Source organism: Rhinoraja longicauda, chromosome 8 (assembly GCF_053455715.1).
Source record: "Rhinoraja longicauda isolate Sanriku21f chromosome 8, sRhiLon1.1, whole genome shotgun sequence".
Taxonomy (NCBI): Eukaryota; Metazoa; Chordata; class Chondrichthyes; order Rajiformes; family Arhynchobatidae; genus Rhinoraja; species Rhinoraja longicauda.
Window position 1 is genome coordinate 3805223 of NC_135960.1, and position 14696 is coordinate 3819918.

Consider the following 14696-nt stretch of genomic DNA (forward strand, 5'->3'; position numbering starts at 1 on the left):
TCATTCACCCTCCCTTCACCCTCAACCTTCCCTTCACTCCCCCCACTTGCCCTCCCGTACTCACCCGATCTCTCCACCCGCCTTGCAAGCCTCAATCTCCCTCCCCAACTTCCCCCTCCCTCTCCTTCACTCATCTTCTCTCTGCTTGCCTTGCCTCACTGTCTTCCCTCTCACTCTTCGCCACCAGAATCACCACCCCTGCTCTCTGCTCTCACTCTTCCCCTTCACTAACCCGCGCTCTTCGCCTGCTTTGCCCCCACTCTCCCCGTCACCCCCTCTTCCCAACCCCCTCTTCCCAACCCCTATTCTACCCCACACTAACCCTCACTCTCCCCTTTTCACTCCCCCTCTTCCCTTTCACTCACCCTCACTCGGTGCCCGCCTTGCCCCCTCATTCTCCCACTCCCTCCCTCCTTCACTCCCCGTCTCTCCCTCACCCTCCACTCCCCTCTCATTCTCACTCACCCCCCTCCCTCACCCACCTGCGCTCGCTGACTTCTTCCACACGCTCACTCTTCAGTCATTCTCCTCTCCCCCTCGCTCACTCTCCCCCTCTCCCTCCCCCACCACTCACTCTCCCCCTCACTCACTCTCCCCCTCCCCCACTCCGATCCCCTCTCCCCCTCCCTCACTCCCTCCCTCATTCTCCCCCTCACTCAGTCTCCCCCTCACTCAGTCTCCCCCTCCCCACTCTCCCCCTCCCCACCCTCCCCCTCACTCTCTCTCCCCTCCCCACTCCGATCCCCTCCCCACTCTTCCCCTCCCCCACTCCAATCCCCTCTCTCCCCCTCCCTCACTCTCCCCCACTCTCCCCCTCCCCCACTCCGATCCCCTCTCCTCCTCCCTCACTCTCCCCCACTCCCACCTCACTCTCTCTCCCCCTCCCCCACTCCGATCCCCTCCCTCACTCTCCTTCCTCCATTCACTCTCTCTCCCCCACTCTCACCTCCCCCTCCCCCACTCACCCCCCTCCCCCCTCACTCTCTCTCCCCCTCCCCCACTCTCACCCCCCTCCCCCCTCACTCTCTCTCCCCCTCCCCCACTCTTCCCCTCCCCCCTCACTCTCTCTCCCCTCCCCCACTCTCACCCCCCTCCCCCTCCTTCTCTCGCGCTCCCACCACTCCCCTCATTTTCCCGCGCTCTCCCCCCCCCCCGCTCCTTCACTCACCCTCATTCTCCCCCCCTTCAGTCATTCCTCCTCTTCCTCTCCCCTCACTCTCCCCTCTTCCTCTCCCCTCACTCTCCCCTCTTCACTCACCCCCTCCCTCCCTCTCCCCTTCACTCACTCACTCCCCGTCTCTCCCTCACCCGCCTTTCCCTCACCCCCCCCCCCCTTTCACTCACCCGGTGCCCGCCTTGCCCCCTCACTCTCCCCCCTCACCCCGGCCTCGTCACCCCCTTCCCCCCACCCCCCTCTCCCCTCACTCTCCCCGCCTTGCCCCCTCACTCACCCTGTCTCCCCCCCTCACTCTCACTCACCCTCCCCCCTTCACTCACCCTGACTCCCTCCATCTCGCCTTCTTCCTCACTCCTTTTCAGTTCCTCACCCCCCCTCTCCCTCACTCCCCCCTTCACTCACCCTCACTCGGTGGTGCCCGCCTTGTCCCCTCATTCTCCCACTCCCTCCCTCCCCGCCTCTCCCTCACCCTCACTCCCCCCCCTTCCCCTTTCACTCACTCCCCCCTCACTCTCCCCTCTTCACTCACCCTCACTCTTTCACTCCCCCTCCCCTCCCTCTCCCCCCTCACCCGCCTCACTCACTCCCCGTCTCTCCCTCACCCGCCTTTACCTCACCCCCTCCCCTCCCCCCTCACTCACTCCCCCCTCACTCACTCCCCCCTCATTCCCCCCCTTCCCCTTCACTCACCCCCACTCGGTGCCCACCTTGCCCCGGGCGAGCGGCGCCTCTCCGCCAGCAGGAAGCGGCCGGTCCCAGGGCGGGCCCGCACCGCCTCGCGCCGCGCCGCACCGCCTCCTCCTCCTCATCGCCCCGCCCCCATCCCGGGCCCCGCCCCCATCCCGGGCCCCGCCCCCATCCCCCGGGCCGGGTCGGGCCCCGCGGCTCCATCCTCCCCGCGCTCCCGCTCCCAGGCAACCGCCAGTGACGCGGCGGCGCGCACGTAGGCGTGATGCGGGGGTCTGTCTGTCCGTGTGTGTGTCAGGTGTCCATGTGTGTGTGTGCGTCCGTGTGACCCGTGTCCTTGTGTGTGTGTGTCCTGTGTGCGTCCGTGTGTCTGTGTCCATGTGTGCGTGTGTGTGTGTCGGTGTCCATGTGTGTGTGTGTGTGTCCGTGTCCTTGTGTGTCCATGAACCATGTGTGTGTGTGTGTCCTTGTGTGTGTGTGTCTGTCCATGTGTGTATGTGTGTGTCCGTGTCCTTGTGTGTGTGTGTGTGCGCGCGCGCGCGTCCGTGTGTGTGTCTGCGTCCATGTGTGTGTGTGTGTGTGTCCATGAACCATGTGTGTGTGTGTGTCCGTGTCCTTGTGTGTGTGCGTCCGTGTGTCTGTCCGTGTGTGTGTGTGCGTCCATGTGTCTGTCCATGTGTGTGTGTCCGTGTCCTTGTGTGTGTGTGTGCGCGTCCGTGTGTCTGCGTCCATGTGTGTTTGTGTGTCCGTGTGTGTGTGCCTGTGTGTTCGTGTGTGTGTCCATATGTATGTCTGTCCATTTGTTTGTGGCTCCGTGTCTGTGTACGTGTCTGTCTGTCAGTGTGTGTCTCTATGTCTATCTGTGTGTCTGTCAGTGTGTGTCTCTATGTCTGTGTGTGTGTGTGTGTGTGTGTGTGTGTGTGTGTGTGTGTGTGTGTGTGTGTGTGTGTGTCAGTGTGCGTCTCTATGTCTATCTGTTGACTCTGCCTGGCTATGTGTGTGTCTCTGTCGTTTCTATGTCTGTGTGTGTCTATGTCTATCAGTGTGTCGCTATGTCTGTGGGCATGTGTAAGTCTCTGTCAGTGTGTGTGTCTCTTAGTGTGTGTCTCTATGTCTATCTGTTGTCTCTGCCTGGCTATGTGCGTGTCTCTGTCTGTGGTCTCTATGTCTGTGTCCATCTCTGTGTGTGTCTCTGTCTGTCAGTGTCGCTATGTCTATCTGTGTGATTGTGTGTGTGTGTCTGTCAGTGTGTGTCTATGTCCATCTGTTATCTCTGCCTGGCTTTGTGCGTATCTCTGTCGTCTCTATGTCTGTGTGTGTGTCTCTACGTCTATCTCTTTTTTCTATGTCAGTCCATCGACATATCTCTAATAACTGGGTGTCACTCTAAGGCAACATCTCAATTTACACGAGTCTCGACCCGAAACGTCACCCATTCCTTCTCTCCCGAGATGCTGCCTGACCTGCTGAGTTACTCCAGCATTTTGTGAATAAATCGATTTGTACCAGCATCTGCAGTTATTTTCTTATATCTCAATTTACATGTGTCTGTTTATATACATCTCTATCAACTGTGTGTCTACCTGAATATCGCCGATGATATCCAGCTCCTCATCTCCACCAAGTCAATCTCCTCCACCACACACTCTACACTGACAAACTGCATTACTGAAATAAAATCTTGGCTTCAATCAAACTTCCTCAAACTCAATTGCAACAAATCTGAAATCATCATCATTGGTCCAAAAATGCTCACCAAATCATCCACCCAAAACTTCATCCTCAACATTGATGGTCTCCCAGTATCCACCTCACCTCACATCCGGAATCTTGGAATCATCCTTGATCAAACCCTCTCCTTCGACAAACACATCAAACACATCACAAAGACAGCCTTCTTCCACCTCAAAAACATTGCCCGTCTCCGTCCATCCCTCTCCTCCACAGCTGCAGAAACCCTCATCCACGCCTTCATCACCTCCCGTCTGGACTACTGCAACAGGCTCCTCTATGGCGCACCCTCAAAAATCATCAATAAACTTCAATACATTCAAAACTCCGCTGCCCGTCTACTCACACACACCTCGATCCGTGACCATATCACCCCCGTCCTTTATAAACTCCACTGGCTCCCCATCCCCCAGAGAATCCAGTACAAAATCCTCCTCATAACCTACAAAGCCCTCCATAACCTGGCCCCATCCTACCTGACCGACCTCCTCCACAGGCACTCCCACCTGCACCCTCCGCTCTGCCGCTGCCAATCTCCTATCCCCCCACATCCGGACTAAACTCAGATCCTGGGGGGACAGGGCTTTCTCCATCGCTGCTCCCACCCTATGGAACTCACTACCCCAAACCGTTAGAGACTCCCCCACACTCACCACATTCAAAACATCGCTGAAGTCTCACCTGTTCAGTACTGCCTTCAACCACTGAAGGTCACCTCACCTACTGTCTCCTTTCTCTGTTCATTTATTTATTTATTTATTTATCTATTTATTAATTTCCCTATGTTCTCAAAATCTCTGTAAAGCGTCTTTGAGTATATGAAAAGCGCTATATAAATAAAATGTATTATTATTATTATTATTATTATATCTCAAACTACATGCTTGTCTGCCTATGTTCTATCAACTGAGTGTCTATCTGTGCCTCTCCCTAAACATCTCTATTTACCTGGAGTAACTCAGGCGGGAGAGGCAGCATCTCTTGTGAATGCAGCCTGTCCCACTGAGTTACTCCAGCTTTTTGTGCCTATGTTTGGTTTAAACCAACACCTGCACAGTTCCTTCGTACACATCTCTATTTACCTGTCTGTCTGTCTGTCTGTCTGTCTGTCTGTCTGTCTGTCTGTCTGTCTGTCTGTCTGTCTGTCTGTCTGTCTGTCTGTCTATGTGTGCGCATTTGTATGTGTCCATCTGTCTGTTCATCTCTATCTACATTTTTGACTATGTATGTGTCTATAAGGGCGGCACGGTAGCGCAGCGGTAGAGTTGCTGCTTTACAGCGAATGCAGCGCCGGAGACTCAGGTTCGATCCTGACTACGGGTGCTGCACTGTAAGGAGTTTGTACGTTCTCCCCGTGACCTGCGTGGGTTTTCTCCGAGATCTTCGGTTTCCTCCCACACTCCAAAGACGTACAGGTATGTAGGTTAATTGGCTGGGTAAATGTAAAAAATTGTCCCTAGTGGGTGTAGGATAGTGTTAATGTGCGGGGATCACTGGGCGGCACGGACTTGGAGGGCCGAAGGGCCTGTTTCCGGCTGTATATATATGATATGATATGATATGATATCTCTGTCAACTGAGTGTCTACCTAAACATCTCCATTTACCTGTCTGTTTATGTATATGTTCATTATCTATTTATCTCTATCAACATGTCTGTCTATGTATAAGATAGGCACAAAATGCTGGAGTAACTCAGCGGGACAGGCAGCATCTCTGGAGAGAAAGAATGGGTGACGTCTCGGGTCAAGACCCTACACATTTCAGCTGTCTATGTATCTGCCTCTGGAAGTGTCAATCTATATACCCCTCTATCTCCGTCTGAAGAAGGGTCTCGACCCGAAACGTCACCCATTCCTTCTCTCCTGAGATGCTGCCTGACCTGCTGAGTTACTCCAGCATTTTGTGATACCTTTGATTTGTACCAGCATCTGCAGTTATTTTCCTACCCCTCTATCTACCTATCTGTCTATGTATAAGAAAATAACTGCAGATGCTGGTACAAATCGATTTATTCACAAAATGCTGGAGTAACTCAGCAGGTCAGGCAGCATCTCGGGAGAGAAGGAATGGGTGACGTTTCGGGTCTGAAGAAGGGTCTCGACCCGAAACGTCACCCATTCCTTCTCTCCCGAGATGCTGCCTGACCTGCTGAGTTACTCCAGCATTTTGTGAATAAATCTATCTGTCTATGCATGTGTCCATGTGTAAATCTATACCTATCTATCTACCTATCTAAATGTGTCTATTTATACATCAACTACATTTGTCTCTCTACTCCAGCATCTCTAGTTACCTGCCAGTCTGCCTATGTATATGTGTCTGTATGTCTGTCTAGACATATCTATCTACATGTGTCTGTCTGTCATGTATGTGTCTGCATATGTCAATCTATATGTACATCTGTCTGTATAAATGTCTGTCTACATGTTTATCTGTACATCTTTAATTATATTAAAGGAGGTGCTACAGCGGGAGTTTAGAGAGTTAGGAAAAAGACTGAGAAGTAGGACGTCGAAGGTGGTTATCTCTGGACTGCTACCGGTACCTCGTGCTGGTGAGGCCAGGAACAGAGAGATAGAGGGATATGAATGTATGGCTGAGGGGCTGGTGCAGAGAGCAGGGATTTCGATTTCTGGACCACTGGGATCTCTTCTGGGCTAGGGGTGACTTGTACAAAAGGGACGGGTTACATCTTAACAGCAAGGGGACAAACATTCTGGCAGGCAGGTTTGCTAGTGCGACACCTGTGGCTTTAAACTAAGTAGTGGGGGGAGGGGTTAACAAATTGTGAATATGAAGATGAGGTTAAAGGAGATATTGCAGAAGACTCTCGGAAGAATGGGAACAGAAAGGGAACAGAAGTTCTAGAGGGGAAAAGAGATTAAGGGCAGGGCCATTTGTGACCGATGTGAGAGGGGAGGTAAATACAGAAGTTAAAGTGTTGTACTTAAATGCGCGTAGTATAAAAAATAAAGTGGATGAGCTTGAGGCTCAGTTAGTCATGGGCAAGTATGATGTTGTAGGGATCACTGAGACATGGCTACAAGAGGACCAGGGCTGGGAACTGAATATTCAGGGGTACACAACGTATAGAAAAGACAGACAGGTGGGCAGAGGGGGAGGGGTTGCTCTGCTGGTAAGGAATGATATTCATTCCCTTGCAAGGGGTGACATAGAATCAGGAGATGTTGAATCAGTATGGATAGAAATTAGGAATTGTAAGGGTAAAAATACCCTAATGGGAGTTATCTATAGGCCCCCAAACAGTAGCCTCGACATAGGGTGCGTTGAATCAGGAGATAAAATTGGCGTGTCACAAATGTAATGCTACGGTGGTTATGGGAGATTTCAACATGCAGGTAGACTGGGAAAATCAGGTTGGAAATGGACCCCAGGAAAGAGAGTTTGTAGAGTGCCTTCGAGATGGATTCTTAGAACAGCTTGTACTGGAGCCTACCAGGGAGAAGGCAATTCTGGATTTAGTGTTGTGTAATGATCCTGATCTGATAAGGGGACTAGAGGTAAAAGAGCCATTAGGAGGCAGTGATCACAACATGATAAGTTTTACTCTGCAAATGGAAAGGCAGAAGGGAAAATCGGAAGTGTCAGTATTACAGTATAGCAAAGGGGATTACAGAGGCATGAGGCAGGAGCTGGCCAAAATTGACTGGAAGGAGGCCCTAGCAGGGAAGATGGTAGAACAGCAATGGCAGGTATTCCTGGGAATAATGCAGAGGTTGCAGGATCAATTTATCCCAAAGAGGCGGAAAGACTCTAAGGGGAGTAAGAGACACCTGTGGCTGACAAGGGAAGTCAAGGACAACATAAAAATTAAGGAGAGGAAGTATAACATAGCAAAGAAGAGTGGGAAGACAGAGGATTGGGACTCTTTTAAAGAGCAACAAAATTTAACTAAAAAGGCAATACGGGGAGAAACGATGAGGTTCGAGGGTAAACTAGCCAATAATATAAAGGAGGATAGCAAAAGTTTTTTTAGGTACGTGAAGAGGAAAAAAATAGTCAAGGCAAATGTGGGTCCCTTGAAGACAGAAGCAGGGGAATTTATTATGGGGAACAAAGAAATGGCAGACGAGTTAAACCGTTACTTTGGATCTGTCTTCACTGAGGAAGATACACACAATCTCCCAAATGTTCTAGGGGCCGGAGAACCTAGGGTGATGGAGGAACTGAAGGAAATCCACATTAGGCAGGAAATGGTTTTGGATAGACTGATGGGACTGAAGGCTGATAAATCCCCAGGGCCTGATGGTCTGCATCCCAGGGTACTTAAGCTCTAGAAATAGTGGAAGCATTGGAGATCATTTTTCAATGTTCTATAGATTCAGGATCAGTTCCTGTGGATTGGAGGATAGCAAATGTTATCCCACTTTTTAAGAAAGGAGGGAGAGAGAAAACGGGTAATTATAGACCAGTTAGTCTGACATCAGTGGTGGGGAAGATGCTGGAGTCAATTATAAAAGACGAAATTGCTGAGCATTTGGATAGCAGTAACAGGATCATTCCGAGTCAGCATGGATTTACGAAGGGGAAATCATGCTTGACAAATCTACTGGAATTTTTTGAGGATGTAACTAGGAAAATTGACAGGGGAGAGTCAGTGGATGTGGTGTACCTCGACTTTCAGAAAGCCTTCGACAAGGTCCCACATAGGAGATTAATGGGCAAAATTGGAGCACATGGTATTGGGGGTAGGGTACTGACATGGATAGAAAATTGGTTGACAGACAGAAAGCAAAGAGTGGGGATAAATGGGTCCCTTTCGGAATGGCAGGCAGTGACCAGTGGGGTACCGCAAGGTTCGGTGCTGGGACCCCAGCTATTTACGATATACATTAATGACTTAGATGAAGGGATTAAAAGTACCATTAGCAAATTTGAAGATGATACTAAGCTGGGGGGTAGTGTGAATTGTGAGGAAGATGCAATAAGGCTGCAGGGTGACTTGGACAGGTTGTGTGAGTGGGCGGATACATGGCAGATGCAGTTTAATGTAGATAAGTGTGAGGTTATTCACTTTGGAAGTAAGAATAGAAAGGCAGATTATTATCTGAATGGTGTCAAGTTAGGAAGAGGGGATGTTCAACGAGATCTGGGTGTCCTAGTGCATCAGTCACTGAAAGGAAGCATGCAGGTACAGCAGGCAGTGAAGAAAGCCAATGGAATGTTGGCCTTCATAACAAGAGGAGTTGAGTATAGGAGCAAAGAGGTCCTTCTACAGTTGTACCGGGCCCTGGTGAGACCGCACCTGGAGTACTGTGTGCAGTTTTGGTCTCCAAATTTGAGGAAGGATATTCTTGCTATTGAGGGCGTGCAGCGTAGGTTCACTAGGTTAATTCCCGGAATGGCGGGACTGTTGTATGTTGAAAGGCTGGAGCAATTAGGCTTGTATACACTGGAATTTAGAAGGATGAGGGGGGATCTTATTGAAACATATAAGATAATTAGGGGATTGGACACATTAGAGGCAGGAAACATGTTCCCAATGTTGGGGGAGTCCAGAACAAGGGGCCACAGTTTAAGAATAAGGGGTAGGCCATTTAGAACGGAGATGAGGAAGAACTTTTTCAGTCAGAGAGTGGTGAAGGTGTGGAATTCTCTGCCTCAGAAGGCAGTGGAGGCCAGTTCGTTGGATGCTTTCAAGAGAGAGATGGATAGAGCTCTTAAGGATAGCGGAGTGAGGGGGTATGGGGAGAAGGCAGGAACGGGGCATTGAATGGCGGTGCTGGCTCGAAGGGCTGAATGGCCTACTCCTGCACCTATTGTCTATTGTCTATATGCCTGTCTTATGTTTAGTCATTTGTCTATTCCTACCTATCTATACAACTCTATCTACCTGTCTGTCTCTGTATCGTTCTATTTCAGTGGGTATGGGGAGAAGGCAGGAATGGGGTACTGATTGTGAATGATCAGCCATGATCACATTGAATGGCGGTGCTGGCTCGAAGGGTCAAATGGCCTACTCCTGCACCTACTGTCTATTGATACATCTATCTACCTATCTGTCTACCTATGTATATGTGTCTGTCTATGTCACTAAGTATATGTGTCTGTATATGTCTATCTATTCATCTATGTATCTACATGTCTTTGTTCAATTGCTTATCCATATGCCAACATTTATGTACATCTTAAGCTAACAGTCTGCCTTTGTCAGTGTCTTTCTATAAGTCTATCTACACAAACTGGAAAGGCTGCAGAAGAGACTCAACAGGATGTTACCGGGACTTGCAGGCTTGAGTTAGTGGCCCAACAACTTATTCCCGCTCACACATGCCCATCAACTCCCCTTATAACTCTTCATTGCCAATTCCTTGAAGCGCAGGAGGATGGGGGTTGATCTTAGAGAAGTGTATAGAATCATGAGAGGAATAGATCTGGTCGATACACAGTCTCTTGCCCAGAGAAGCTGAATCGAGTACCAGAGGACATAGCTTTAACGTGAGAGGGGAAAGATTTAATAAGAATCTGAGGGGTAACTTTTTGCACACAAAGGGTGGTGGGTCATACAGTGTGGAAGCAGACCCTTTGGCCTAACTTGCCCACACCGGCCAACATGTCCCAGCTACACTAGTCCCACCTGCCATTTTGGCCCATCAAGTCTACTCCGCCATTCAATCATGGCGGATCTATCTCTGCCACCCAACCCCATTCTCCTGCCTTCTCCCCATAACCCCTGACAACTGAGATGATGCAACAATGTAAAGTGCAAAATACTCTTTGTTGTTTAAAAGCAGTGAATGCACAATACAAGTAAACTGAAAGTGACATACTATTGACTATTGATATTGAGCATACAATTGCTGTAGTAAATTATTTTAATCTGAGGTGAGAAAAAAACGTTTTCACCCAGAGAGTTGTGAAATTTGTGGAATTCTCTGCCACAGAGGGCAGTGGAAGCCAAATCACTGGATGGATTTAAGAGAGAGTTAGATAGAGCTCTAGGGGCTAGTGGAATCAAGGGATATGGGGAGAAGGCAGGCACGGGGTATTGATTGGGGACACTCTCCAACAGTAGATTGTAACCCGGATAGCAGGCGAAACAGATTTCCACTCTATCTCGGTACATGGCATAATCATAATCATACTTTATTAGCCACGAGATTGATCCCCGGGATGGCGGGACTGTCATATGAAGAAAGTTTGAAAAGATTAGGCTTGTATTCACTGGAGTTTAAAAGGATGAGAGGGGATCTTATAGAGACATATGAAATTATAACAGGACTGGACAAGCTAGATGCAGGAAAAATGTTCCCAATGTTGGGGTAGTCCAGAACCAGGGGCCACAGTCTTAGAATAAAGGGGAGGCCATTTAAAACTGAAGTGAGAAGGAACTTTTTCACCCAGAGTCGTGAATTTGTGGAATTCTCTGCCACAGAGAGCAGTGGAAGCCAAATCACTGGATGGATTTAAGAGAGAGTTAGATGGAGCTCTAGGGGCCAGTGGAATCAAGGGATATGGGGAGAAGGCAGGCACGGGGTATTGATTGGGGACGATCAGCCATGATCACAATGAATGGTGGTGCTGGCTCGAAGGGCCGAATGGCCTCCTCCTGCACCTATTTTCTATGTTTCTGTTTCTAACCAACAAACCGACCCAAAAGCAGTTATTTGTAGACCTCCCAACTGCAGAGGTTAACTGCATTTCAGAGTATTTACAGCAAATTGAGTTTGTGTCTATGGATTAATATTTCGGGCAACTGGATAACTTAATACTAATTTACTAATAACTGATAAATTCATCGACCAAATTACCTTTCTTCCTCCCGGGCTTTCAGCAGGTCCCTCAGATATAATCATCTAATCGAATCAGTGAAAGGTTCCAAAATTATTTGTTCAGTAAATCTTTAGTGTTCCAAATCGAAACAATAACTATTACCATATCACCAGGATCCAGAACACTGAGCGTTCCCACGATTTATTCACTGTTTGGATTAACTCCACATTCGTTTCCCACCCACTGCACAAATGTGGGATGTTAAACCCTTCAAAACCTGCCCCTTTTTTGGGGGGAGGCGTTTGATTGGTTCGCCTTGAAAATACCACAAAGTTTTTCATTGTACCTCGGTACCTGTGACAATAATAAACCAAGATCAACATTGGAATGTAAGAATAGAATGGGGTCTGTTGACATCACAAGCAAGGGCAAGATTTGGCGAGAGTTTTGGTCGACCAAGGCCGACTGGGTCTCCCGATCGCTGCCCATTTTTAACTCCCCCCCCCCCCCTTCCCATTCCCATGCTGATCTTCCTATCCTGGGCCTCCTCCATTGCCGGAGTGAGGCCACATGCAAACTGGAGGAACAGTACCTCTTATTCCACTTGGATAGCTTACAGTCCAATGGTATGAATATTAAATTCACCAATTTTGGGTGACTACTAGTAGGGTAAGCCACCCCCCTCTTCTCCTCCCCCCCCCCCATCTTCTCCTCCCCCCACCATCTTCTCCGCCCCCCCCCCCCCATCTTCTCCTCCCCCCCCCCCATCTTCTCCCCCCCCCACATCTATCCCCTGCGGTCCACCTGGATTCACACCTCTTTCCACCTAGTCCTTCACAATCCACAACTCTTCAATTATTTTGTCTCACACCTTCTGCCTTTTCGTCTCTGGCCTTGTCCAACCATCTATTAAACCACGCCTTCAGTTATACCAACCTATCACCTGGCGAGCTTTGTCCTGCCCCTCCTCTCTCCACCAGCCTTCTTCCCGCACAGATAGAAGGTAGATCTAGAAAGATGACACAAGGATCTGCAGATGCTGGAATCTTGAACAAAACACAAGAGTTCTGGAGGAACTCGGCAGGACTTTAAGGCCTCAGCTCTAGGGAGAGATTGGGGCAGGCTGGGACTCTATTCCTTGCAGCGCAGAAGGATGAAGAGTGATCTTGTAGACGTGTATAAGATCATGATTGCAATAGACAATAGGTGAAGGAGGAGGCCATTCGGCCCTTCTAGCCAGCACCGCCATTCAATGTGATCACGGCTGATCATTGGCTCGGCCCTGGGACTTTCCATCGCCCAGTGGGGGCTCAGGACCTTCATCGGCCTGCTTGGCTCGGCCCTGGGACTTACCATTGCCCGGTGGGGGCTTCAAAAAGTTGGGAGCCTCGATCACCTCGTGGCACCACGGGAGAAGAAATGAGGAGGAGATAAGACTTTGCCTTCCATCACAGTGAGGGTGTGCCTAGAGCAATCACTGTGATGGCTGTTTGTGTAAAAATTGTATCTGTGTGTCCTGTGCTTTTTGCTGTCTACTGCCGGACCTTGACGTGAGAGGACGCTGGCGTTGTTTATTCGCCGCTTCTCCGTTAGGATAGTTTGTCTGTTTGTTTTTATGTTATGATTGTTTATGTAAAGCGCTTTGAGCTTCTGGAAAGGCGCTATATAAAATAAATGCTTATTATTATTATTATTATTATTCTCAATCAGTACCCCGTTCCTGCCTTCTCCCCATACCCCCTGACTCCGCTATCCTTAAGAGCTCTATCTAGCTCTCTCTTGAATGCAGTCAGAGAATTGGCCTCCACTGCCTTCTGAGGCAGAGAATTCCACAGATTCACAACTCTCTGTGAAAAGTTTTTAATCATCGCAGTTCTAAATGGCCTACCCCTTATTCTTAAACTGTGGCCCCTGGTTCTGAACTCCCCCAACATTGGGAACATGTTTCCTGCCTCTAACGTGTCCAACCCCTTAATAATCTTATACGTTTCGATACGATCTCCTCTCATCCTTCTAAATAGATAAGGATATCAAGAGTAGGGATATCAAGAACCAGAGGGAATAAGTTGAAGGTAAGGAGGAAGATTTGATAGGATCTTGAAGGGCAACTTTTTCCAGAGTGTGGTGGGCAAATGGAATGAGCTGCCAGAGGAGGTAGTTGAGGCACTTATGATAACAATATTTAAAATAAGTTTGGAAGATATTGTTCAAGCACGGGCAGGTGCAATTAGGGTAGATGGGGCATCTTGGTAGGCATGGGCAAGTTGGGCAGAAGGGCCTGTTTCCACGCTGTGTGGCTAATGCTCACACCCCACCTGTGGAAGAGACTGGATCATGCCTAGGCTTCATTATTGATCCAAGAATGTATAGAATGGAGGTGGAAGAGAGATGGAAGGAACGACAGATGCTGGTTTAAACAGAAGATGGACACAAAATGCTGGAGTAACTCAGTGGGACAGGCAGCATCTCTGGAGAGAAGGAATGGGTGACGTTTCAGGTCGAGACCCTCCTTCAGACCCTTCTTCGGGTCTCGACCCGAAATGTCACCCATCCCTTCTTTAAACCAGCATCTGCAGTTCTTTCCTACAGAGATAAAATGTAATTGAACAGTCAGACTGGTCGGAGAACTGGGAAAGGGGAATAGACAATAGGTGCGGGAGTAGGCCATTCGGCCCTTTGAGCCAGCACCGCCATTCAATGTGATCATGGCTGATCATTCTCAATCAGTACCCCGTTCCTGCCTCTGCTATCTCAAAGAGCTAAGGAAGAGGGAGAGGGGGAGAGAGAGGGGGAGGGGGAGGGAGAGAGAGGGAGAGAGGGAGGGAGGGAGAGAGGGAGGGAGGGAGGGAGGGGGGAAAAGAGAGAGAGAGAGAGAGAGAGAGAGAGAGAGAGAGAGAGAGAAAGCGAGAAAGCGAGAGAGAAAGCGAAAGCAAGGGCTACTTAAAGTTAGAGAAGTCAATGTTCATACCGCTGGGGTGTAAGCTGCCCAGGCGAAATATGAGGTGCTGTTCCTCCAATTTGCGCTGGGCCTCACTCTGACAATGGAGGCGGCCCAGGACAGAAAGGTCAGTGTGGGATGGGAAGGGGAGATAAAGTGTTTGGCAAGGTGGAAGAAAGTTGTCCTTAACCCTGGGGGACTTGGCCTCTTATCCTCACTTCAAAAGGATGAATTTCAGTCACAGCAGAAATTTTAGTTGCTTGTACATTTTATTTCATCTTTCATGATAAAAACCAGTTTGGCCATTACAAAACAGAAGGGCATTTGATTTCCCGTTTAATAGTATCCATCATTTCTGAGTTGACCGATAAAATATCCAGTCTTGCTGCCTTGTGGATTGTTTAATATAACCATTGTGACAACCGGT

At 49.1% G+C, this 14696-nt stretch overlaps 1 protein-coding gene across 3 annotated transcripts in view; it reads right to left on the reverse strand.

The window, feature by feature from the left end:
* Window positions 1-1965, reverse strand: part of ttll4 (tubulin tyrosine ligase-like family, member 4) — a 100908-nt gene extending 98943 nt beyond the window's left edge. For 2 of the 3 annotated variants that reach the window (XM_078403279.1, XM_078403276.1), the window contains exon 1: window positions 1868-1965. The gene's annotated coding sequence lies outside the window, so the exon portion shown is untranslated. The remainder of the gene's footprint in view (window positions 1-1867) is intronic. The other variant, XM_078403277.1, reaches the window with a different exon arrangement.
* Window positions 1966-14696: the final 12731 nt, after the last annotated feature.